Source organism: Solea senegalensis, unplaced genomic scaffold (assembly GCF_019176455.1).
Source record: "Solea senegalensis isolate Sse05_10M unplaced genomic scaffold, IFAPA_SoseM_1 scf7180000016921, whole genome shotgun sequence".
Taxonomy (NCBI): Eukaryota; Metazoa; Chordata; class Actinopteri; order Pleuronectiformes; family Soleidae; genus Solea; species Solea senegalensis.
Window position 1 is genome coordinate 1 of NW_025322127.1, and position 8499 is coordinate 8499.

The 8499-nt window shown below is 53.5% G+C and overlaps 14 non-coding genes and 2 pseudogenes across 14 annotated transcripts; 5 read left to right on the forward strand and 11 right to left on the reverse strand.

The window, feature by feature from the left end:
- Positions 1-73, reverse strand: LOC122763520 (annotated as a pseudogene; the record flags this gene model as incomplete).
- Positions 74-255: 182 nt separating this feature from the next.
- LOC122763525 lies at positions 256-366 on the reverse strand. The gene has a single exon (XR_006359168.1). It is a non-coding gene; the product is annotated as a U5 spliceosomal RNA (small nuclear RNA).
- Positions 367-1008: 642 nt separating this feature from the next.
- On the reverse strand, positions 1009-1141 carry LOC122763515 (annotated as a pseudogene).
- A 402-nt stretch (positions 1142-1543) lies between these two features.
- Positions 1544-1662, forward strand: LOC122763527. The gene has a single exon (XR_006359170.1). It is a non-coding gene; the product is annotated as a 5S ribosomal RNA (ribosomal RNA).
- Positions 1663-1772: 110 nt separating this feature from the next.
- On the forward strand, positions 1773-1891 carry LOC122763526. Its single transcript, XR_006359169.1, has one exon. It is a non-coding gene; the product is annotated as a 5S ribosomal RNA (ribosomal RNA).
- Positions 1892-2106: 215 nt separating this feature from the next.
- LOC122763522 lies at positions 2107-2219 on the reverse strand. The gene has a single exon (XR_006359166.1). It is a non-coding gene; the product is annotated as a U5 spliceosomal RNA (small nuclear RNA).
- Positions 2220-2888: 669 nt separating this feature from the next.
- LOC122763514 lies at positions 2889-3051 on the reverse strand. Its single transcript, XR_006359160.1, has one exon. It is a non-coding gene; the product is annotated as a U1 spliceosomal RNA (small nuclear RNA).
- An 852-nt stretch (positions 3052-3903) lies between these two features.
- Positions 3904-4096, reverse strand: LOC122763517. Its single transcript, XR_006359162.1, has one exon. It is a non-coding gene; the product is annotated as a U2 spliceosomal RNA (small nuclear RNA).
- A 182-nt stretch (positions 4097-4278) lies between these two features.
- LOC122763524 lies at positions 4279-4391 on the reverse strand. Its single transcript, XR_006359167.1, has one exon. It is a non-coding gene; the product is annotated as a U5 spliceosomal RNA (small nuclear RNA).
- Positions 4392-5026: 635 nt separating this feature from the next.
- On the reverse strand, positions 5027-5182 carry LOC122763516. The gene has a single exon (XR_006359161.1). It is a non-coding gene; the product is annotated as a U1 spliceosomal RNA (small nuclear RNA).
- Positions 5183-5787: 605 nt separating this feature from the next.
- On the forward strand, positions 5788-5906 carry LOC122763512. Its single transcript, XR_006359158.1, has one exon. It is a non-coding gene; the product is annotated as a 5S ribosomal RNA (ribosomal RNA).
- Positions 5907-6024: 118 nt separating this feature from the next.
- On the reverse strand, positions 6025-6217 carry LOC122763518. The gene has a single exon (XR_006359163.1). It is a non-coding gene; the product is annotated as a U2 spliceosomal RNA (small nuclear RNA).
- Positions 6218-7126: 909 nt separating this feature from the next.
- LOC122763513 lies at positions 7127-7290 on the reverse strand. Its single transcript, XR_006359159.1, has one exon. It is a non-coding gene; the product is annotated as a U1 spliceosomal RNA (small nuclear RNA).
- A 399-nt stretch (positions 7291-7689) lies between these two features.
- LOC122763528 lies at positions 7690-7808 on the forward strand. Its single transcript, XR_006359171.1, has one exon. It is a non-coding gene; the product is annotated as a 5S ribosomal RNA (ribosomal RNA).
- A 110-nt stretch (positions 7809-7918) lies between these two features.
- Positions 7919-8037, forward strand: LOC122763521. Its single transcript, XR_006359165.1, has one exon. It is a non-coding gene; the product is annotated as a 5S ribosomal RNA (ribosomal RNA).
- A 124-nt stretch (positions 8038-8161) lies between these two features.
- Positions 8162-8354, reverse strand: LOC122763519. The gene has a single exon (XR_006359164.1). It is a non-coding gene; the product is annotated as a U2 spliceosomal RNA (small nuclear RNA).
- Between the last annotated feature and the right edge of the window lie 145 nt (positions 8355-8499).

The following is an 8499-nucleotide window of genomic DNA, read 5'->3' on the forward strand; positions in this document are numbered from 1 at the left end:
GAGGACATATCAGATATTAAGCTGATAAGAACAGATACTACACTTGATCTTAGCCAAAAGGCCGAGAAGCGATGGCCCACAGGTGTCTGGGGCCAACCCAAGATCTTGGCACACAAGTCAGTTGTTGTGGTGCCATGTTTTTAAGGGCGCATAACAAGGCTGCTGCTGCTGATCACCTCCGCCCCAAGGTTGACCTAAGTGCACCTCTGAGCCTTGACAGACAGCTGCTTGACATTTGACACACTCAAAGGGCGCAGCCTTACAGCAAAGCCCACCAAAATAACTTAAACTCTTGAACGTCCCTCTCCACGGAAGTCTTTAGTAAAAGGCGAAAGACTTGTGCATTTTGAAGAGAAACCAGAGTCAACGTAGCCCCCTGTCCTGGAGAGCAGCCGAGGAGTCTATCCGCCGGAGTCACCACAGTCTCGGTCGGCCGGCCGGCCGGCCACCTTGGGACGGCCGTCCTTCAACGTTTTTGCTTAGTCGGCCAATAAACCGCCCAGAGTTGACTGCATGTTTGGAAGCGCTTTCCTACTGTCGGTTGTGCGCTGCAGTTTTCTATCAGTCGCTGAGGCTGTGGCACATTCCTCGCTCACTGGCACACCTCCAACATTTAGTGGTAGCCGTGAGTGCATGAGCAAAGCAGCTCCGTGTCACACTGAGCAGTCCAAACTGCCGGGCCATTTCCCCACTCATCCGGACTTCTGAAATGGTGAGTTGCTCCTGGCATCACTTCAACATCTGGTCACTGCCGCGGAGTGAACAGGCAAGCATGGTATTAACCACTTGGCATGATGACCATGGATCCATCTCCAACAATCGAGTTCTTTCTACCAAAGAGTTGGGAAAGGGGCGTGACATTTGCTTTGAGCTGAACAACACCCACAACCATCACGTTCCAGCAACTGGAAAGACTGGGGATGTTGCTCCGCAGGCGTGAAGTTTGGGGAATGGAGCACCGCGTTGAACCCGGGCGGCTGACGCTGCCTGCGACATCAGCCGAGCGGGGCCTTAAGTATGCAGTCAAGACTCCCACGTTTGGGGAATTTGCAGGGGTCAACACAGCCGGAGTGCAATGGCTGAGCCTCGCCCTAGGTGAACCGCCTTCTTGATCATGGTATCTCCCCTGCCAGGTAAGTATGAGGTGTACTCGCCAAACACCGGGTGGCTCTTGCCAGACACAGCTCTTTGGCTGATGGTGCTGAAATGAATAATCCCAGAGGCCAATGCCTTGACTCAGTTGCTCGTTAATGCTGTGCTATGTTCAACTTCAACCTCCAGCACACATTGGAGAGGAAACACTCGACCTTTTTTACTGGCATACCTGGCTGTCGTTTCCTATAGATTCAGCAACAACTGGACATGACGGCACCAACAGCCGCTTGCCCATCTCGGTGTCGCTTCCCGATACTGGACTAGAGTGTAGCATGTGGTGGAGATAAAGGCTGAAGTGCAGTGTGTCCGAAAGGCTGACTTTTGAGCCCCGCCACGCGCAGGGGGCCTTGCCCAGTCCATAAAAGCAGTCTGTGTCCCCAACCCCCCGGCTTACGGCCATACCACCCTGAGCACGCCCGATCTCGTCTGATCTCGGAAGCCAAGCAGGGTCGGGCCTGGTTAGTACTTGGATGGGAGACCGCCTGGGAGTACCAGGTGCTGTAAGCTTTTACACCGCTGCACGCTTTTACACTGCTGCTTCCTTACAAGAAACATGCCCCTCCACGAGCAGGGGCCTTGCCTAGTCCATAAAGGCACTCTCTGTCGCCAGCCCCTCGGCTTACGGCCATACCACCCTGAGCACGCCCGATCTCGTCTGATCTCGGAAGCTAAGCAGGGGCGGGCCGGGTTAGTACTTGGATGGGAGACCGCCTGGGAATACCAGGTGCTGTAAGCTTTTACGATCTTAGCCAAAAGGCCGAGAAGCGATGGCCCACAGGTGTCTGGGGCCAACCCAAGATCTTGGCACACAAGTCAGTTGTTGTGGTGCCATGTTTTTAAGGGCGCATAACAAAGGCTGCTGCTGCTGATCACCTCCGCCCCAAGGTTGACCTAAGTGCACCTCTGAGCCTTGACAGACAGCTGCTTGACATTTGACACACTCAAAGGGCGCAGCCTTACAGCAAAGCCCACCAAAAATAACTTAAACTCTTGAACGTCCCTCTCCACGGAAGTCTTTAGTAAAAGGCGAAAGACTTGTGCATTTTGAAGAGAAACCAGAGTCAACGTAGCCCCTGTCCTGGAGAGCAGCCGAGGAGTCTATCCGCCGGAGTCACCACGGTACCGATTCGGCGGCGGCGGCGCCCGGCCACCAGGGGCGGCCTCCCTTCAAACGTTTTGGCAATGCGGCCAATAAGAGCCACTTCCCAGGTTGACTGCCATGTTTGGAAGCGGCTTTCCTGCTATGCGGTTTATTAAGCTGCGGTTTTCCTAACTATCAGTCGCTGGCTGTTGGCATTCATAAGCTCACTGGCGCACCTCAACGACCCGGCGGTGGTAAAGATGTGAGTGCGCATGAGCAAAAGCGGCTCCGTGTTACTAGGCAGTACAAACTGCGAGGCCGTTTCCCGCATCCGGGCTTCGCCGGAAATGGTGAGTTGCTCCTGGCATCACTTCAACATCGGGTCACTGCACGGAGTGAACAGAGCAAGCGCCAAAGTATTAACCCTTGGCATGATGGCCATGGATCCATCTCCAACAATCGAGTTCTTCTACAAAGAGTTGGGAAAGGGAGCGTGACATTTGCTTTGAGCTGAAAGACAACACCCCCAACCATCACGTTCCCAGCAACTTGGAAAGACTGGGGATGTTGCTCCGCAAGGACGTGAGAAGTTTGGAGATGGGCACACAACGTTGAACTTCGGGCGGCTGACCTTTGCTTACAACGACATCATCGGGGGAAAGCGCGGACGCAGCACCCCACTAGCAAAAAGTATGCAGTCAAGACTCCCACGTTTGGGGAATTTGCAGGGGTCAACACAGCCGGAGTGCAATGGCTGAGCCTCGAGCCTGGGTGAACCGCCTTCTTGATCATGGTATCTCCTGCCAGGTAAGTATGGGGGTGTACTGCGCCAAACACGGGTGGCTCTTGCCAGACACATCGCACAGCTGATGGTGCTGGAAATGAATAATCCCAGAGGCCAATGCCTTGACTCAGTTGCTGCCGTTAATGCTGTGTATGTTCAACTTCAACCTCCAGCACACATTGGAGAGGAAACACTCGACCTTTTTTACTGGCATACCTGGCTGTCGTTTCCTACAGATTCAGCAACAACTGGACATGACGGCACCAACAGCCGCTTGCCCATCTCGGTGTCGCTTCCCGATACTGGACTAGAGTGTAGCATGTGGTGGAGATAAAGGCTGAAGTGCGGTGTGTCCGAAAGGCTGACTTTTGAGCCCCGCCACGCGCAGGGGGCCTTGCCCAGTCCATAAAAGCAGTCTGTGTCCCCAACCCCCCGGCTTACGGCCATACCACCCTGGAAACACGCCGATCTTTCGTCTTGATCTGGAAGCCAAAGCGGGCCTGGATTAGTACTTGGATGGGAGACAGCCTGGAGCCACCAGGTGCTGTAAGCTTTTTACCGCTACTGCGCTTTTACACTGCTGCTTCCTCACAAGCATACCCCTCCACGAGCAGGGCGCTTGCCTGGTCCGTAAAGGCTCTGTAGCCCAGCCCCTCGGCTTGTATACCACCCTGAGCACGCCCGATCTCGTCTGATCTCGGAAGCTAAGCAGGTCGGCGGAATGAGTACTTGGATGGGAGACAGCACAGAATACCAGGTGCTGTAAGCACTGCTGCTGCTGCTGCTTCCTTACAAGAAACATGGGCTCAAATTAAATTGACGCACAGGCACGGGTTGATGTCTTTCTGGTTTCAGCTTCGCTTAGCTTTTCACAGAAAAAAGAGAATGGTGCACCGTTCCTGGTGGCACTGCAATACCAGGTCAATGCAAGGAGTGAAGAGAGCAAGCCCCAGTTTTCACCTCCCACTGCTCAAAAATGCATTTAATATTTAATCCCCATATAGAGGACATATCAGATATTAAACTGATAAGAACAGATACTACACTTGATCTTAGCCAAAAGGCCGAGAAGCGATGGCCCACAGGTGTCTGGGGCCAACCCAAGATCTTGGCACACAAGTCAGTTGTTGTGGTGCCATGTTTTTAAGGGCGCATAACAAAGGCTGCTGCTGCTGATCACCTCAGCCCCAAGGTTGACCTAAGTGCACCTCTGAGCCTTGACAGACAGCTGCTTGACATTTGACACACTCAAAGGGCGCAGCCTTACAGCAAAGCCCACCAAAAATAACTTAAACTCTTGAACGTCCCTCTCCACGGAAGTCTTTAGTAAAAGGCTAAAGACTTGTGCATTTTGAAGAGAAACCAGAGTCAACGTAGCCCCTGTCCTGGAGAGCAGCCGAGGAGTCTATCCGCCGGAGTCACCACAGTCTCGGTCGGCCGGCCGGCCACCTTGGGACGGCCTTCCTTCAACGTTTTTGCTTAGTCGGCCAATAAACTGCCCAGATTTGACTGCATGTTTGGAAGCGCTTTCCTACTGTCGGTTGTGCGCTGCAGTTTTCTATCAGTCGCTGAGGCTGTGGCACATTCCTCGCTCACTGGCACACCTCCAACATTTAGTGGTAGACGTGAGTGCATGAGCAAAGCAGCTCCGTGTCACACTGAGCAGTACAAACTGCCGGGCCATTTCCCTCATCCGGGCTTCAGGCTGGTTGCTCTGGCATCACTTCAACATCAGGTCACTGCGGAGTGAACAGAGCAAGCGCCAAAGTATTAACCCTTACATGATGGCCATGGATCCGGCATCTCAACAATCGAGTTCTTCACAGAGTTGGGAAGAAAGGGGAGAAGTGACATTTTGCTTTGAGCTGAAAAGGCAACACCTACAACCATCGCGTTCCCAGCAACTTGGAAGAGGCGGGGATGTTGCTCATGGGCGTGAAAGTTGGAGATGGGCACCTGGCGTTGTTCCAGGCGGCTGACCTTTGCCTGGCAGGCACATCGCTCCGAGCGGGGCCTTAGCACCCACTAGCAAGTATGCAGTCAAGACTCCCACGTTTGGGGAATTGCAGGGGTCAGCAACACCGGCTTCCGGTGCAATGGCTGCGCCTCGCCCTGGGTGAAACGCCTTCTTGATCATGGTATCTCCCCTGCCAGGTAAGTATGAGGTGTACTCGCCAAACACCGGGTGGCTCTTGCCAGACACAGCTCTTTGGCTGATGGTGCTGGAAATGAATATCCCAGAGGCCAATGCCTTGACTCAGTTGCTCGTTAATGCTGTGCTATGTTCAACTTCAACCTCCAGCACACATTGGAGAGGAAACACTCGACCTTTTTTACTGGCATACCTGGCTGTCGTTTCCTGTAGATTCAGCAACAACTGGACATGACGGCACCAACAGCCGCTTGCCCATCTCGGTGGTAAGCACCGATGCTACCGGACTGGAGGTGTGGCATGTGTGGTGGAGATAAGGCCTGAAGTGCAGGTGTGTCCGAAGAGCTGACTTTTGAGCCCGCCCGCGCGGGGCCTTGCCCAGTCCATAAAAGCAGTCTGTGTCCCCAACCCCGGCCTGGCCTGTACCACCCCTGAGCAGTCTAAAGTGGTCTGGAGCTAAAGCAGGGGGTCGGGCCTGTAGTAGTACTTGGATGGGGGCCAGCCTGAGAGGCCACCGGGGTACTGTAAGCTTCACGCTTACCTGCTGCTTCCGAGCATTTTCCGAGCAGGGGCGCCCGCCTGAGTCGTAAGGCACTCTCTGTCGCCAGCCCCTCGGCTTACGGCCATACCACCCTGAGCACGCCCGATCTCGTCTGATCTCGGAAGCTAAGCAGGGTCGGGCCGGGTTAGTACTTGGATGGGGGACCGCCTGGGAATACCAGGTGCTGTAAGCTTTTACGCTGCTGCTGCTGCTTCCTTACAAGAAACATGGGCTCGCAATTAAATTGACGCACAGGCACGGGTTGATGTCTTTCTGGTTTCAGCTTTGCTTTGCTTTTCACAGAAAAAAGAGAATGGTGCACCGTTCCTGGTGGCACTGCAATACCAGGTCAATGCAAGGAGTGAAGAGAGCAAGCCCCAGTTTTCACCTCCCACTGCTCAAAAATACATCTAATATTTAATCCCCATATAGAGGACATATCAGATATTAAACTGATAAGAACAGATACTACACTTGATCTTAGCCAAAAGGCCGAGAAGCGATGGCCCACAGGTGTCTGGGGCCAACCCAAGATCTTGGCACACAAGTCAGTTGTTGTGGTGCCATGTTTTTAAGGGCGCATAACAAAGGCTGCTGCTGCTGATCACCTCCGCCCCAAGGTTGACCTAAGTGCACCTCTGAGCCTTGACAGACAGCTGCTTGACATTTGACACACTCAAAGGGCGCAGCCTTACAGCAAAGCCCACCAAAAATAACTTAAACTCTTGAACGTCCTCTCCACGAGTCTTTAGTAAAAGACATTGCATTTTGAAAACCAAGAGTCAGCATGGCCTGTCCTGGAGCAGCAGGTCATCGCAGATCACAGTCTCGATGAAGCGGCGCGGCCAGCCCTACCAAACGCTTCCTTCAACGTTTTGGCAATGCGGCCAATAAACCACGGAATTTGACTGCATGTTTGGAAGCGCTTTCCTACTGTCGGGTGTGCGCTGCAGTTTTCTATCAGTCGCTGAGGCTGTGGCACATTCCTCGCTCACTGGCACACCTCCAACATTTGGTGGTAGATGTGAGTGCATGAGCAAAGCAGCTCCGTGTCACACTGAGCAGTACAAACTGCCGGGCCATTTCCCACCTCATCCGGGCTTCTGAAATGGGGAGTTGCTCCTGGCATCACTTCAACATCAGGTCACTGCACGGAGTGAACAGAGCAAGCGCCAAAGTATTAACCCTTGGCATGATGGCCATGGATCCATCTCCAACAATCCAGTTCTTCTACAAAGAGTTGGGAAAGGGAGCGTGACATTTGCTTTGAGCTAAAAGACAACACCCACAACCATCACGTTCCCAGCAACTTGGAAAGACTGGGGATGTTGCTCCGCAAGGACGTGAGAAGTTTGGAGATGGGCACACAGCGTTGAACTTCGGGCGGCTGACCTTTGCTTACAACGACATCATCGGGGGAAAGCGCGGACGCAGCACCCCACTAGCAAAAAATATGCAGTCAAGACTCCCACGTTTGGGGAATTTGCAGGGGTCAACACAGCCGGAGTGCAATGGCTGAGCCTCGCCCTGGGTGAACCGCCTTCTTGATCATGGTATCTCCCCTGCCAGGTAAGTATGAGGGGTACTCGCCAAACACCGGGTGGCTCTTGCCAGACACAGCTCTTTGGCTGATGGTGCTGGAAATGAATAATCCAGAGGTAATGCCTTGACTCAGTTGCCGTTAATGCGTACTGTGTTCAGCAACTCAGCGCTTTTTACATTGGAGAGGAAACACTCGACCTTTTTTTCTGGCATACCTGGCTGTCGTTTCCTATAGATTCAGCAACAACTGGACATGACGGCACCAACAGCCGCTTGCCCATCTCGGTGTCGCTTCCCGATACTGGACTAGAGTGTAGCATGTGGTGGAGATAAAGGCTGAAGTGCAGTGTGTCCGAAAGGCTGACTTTTGAGCCCCGCCACGCGCAGGGGGCCTTGCCCAGTCCATAAAAGCAGTCTGTGTCCCCAACCCCCCGGCTTACGGCCATACCACCCTGAGCACGCCCGATCTCGTCTGATCTCGGAAGCCAAGCAGGGTCGGCCCTGGTTAGTACTTGGATGGGAGACCGCCTGGGAATACCAGGTGCTGTAAGCTTTTACACCGCTGCACGCTTTTACACTGCTGCTTCCTCACAAGAAACATGCCCCTCCACGAGCAGGGGCCTTGCCTAGTCCGTAAAGGCACTCTCTGTCGCCAGCCCCCCGGCTTACGGCCATACCACCCTGAGCACGCCCGATCTCGTCTGATCTCGGAAGCTAAGCAGGGTCGGGCCGGGTTAGTACTTGGATGGGGGACCGCCTGGGAATACCAGGTGCTGTAAGCTTTTACGCTGCTGCTGCTGCTGCTGCTTCCTTACAAGAAACATGGGCTCGCAATTAAATTGACGCACAGGCACGGGTTGATGGCTTTCTGGTTTCAGCTTCGCTTTGCTTTTCACAGAAAAAAGAGAATGGTGCACCGTTCCTGGTGGCACTGCAATACCAGGTCAATGCAAGGAGTGAAGAGAGCAAGCCCCAGTTTTCACCTCCCACTGCTCAAAAATGCATTTAATATTGAATCCCCATATAGAGGACATATCAGATATTAAACTGATAAGAACAGATACTACACTTGATCTTAGCCAAAAGGCCGAGAAGCGATGGCCCACAGGTGTCTGGGGCCAACCCAAGATCTTGGCACCCAAGTCAGTTGTTGTGGTGCCATGTTTTTAAGGGCGCATAACAAAGGCTGCTGCTGCTGATCACCTCCGCCCCAAGGTTGACCTAAGTGCACCTCTGAGCCTTGA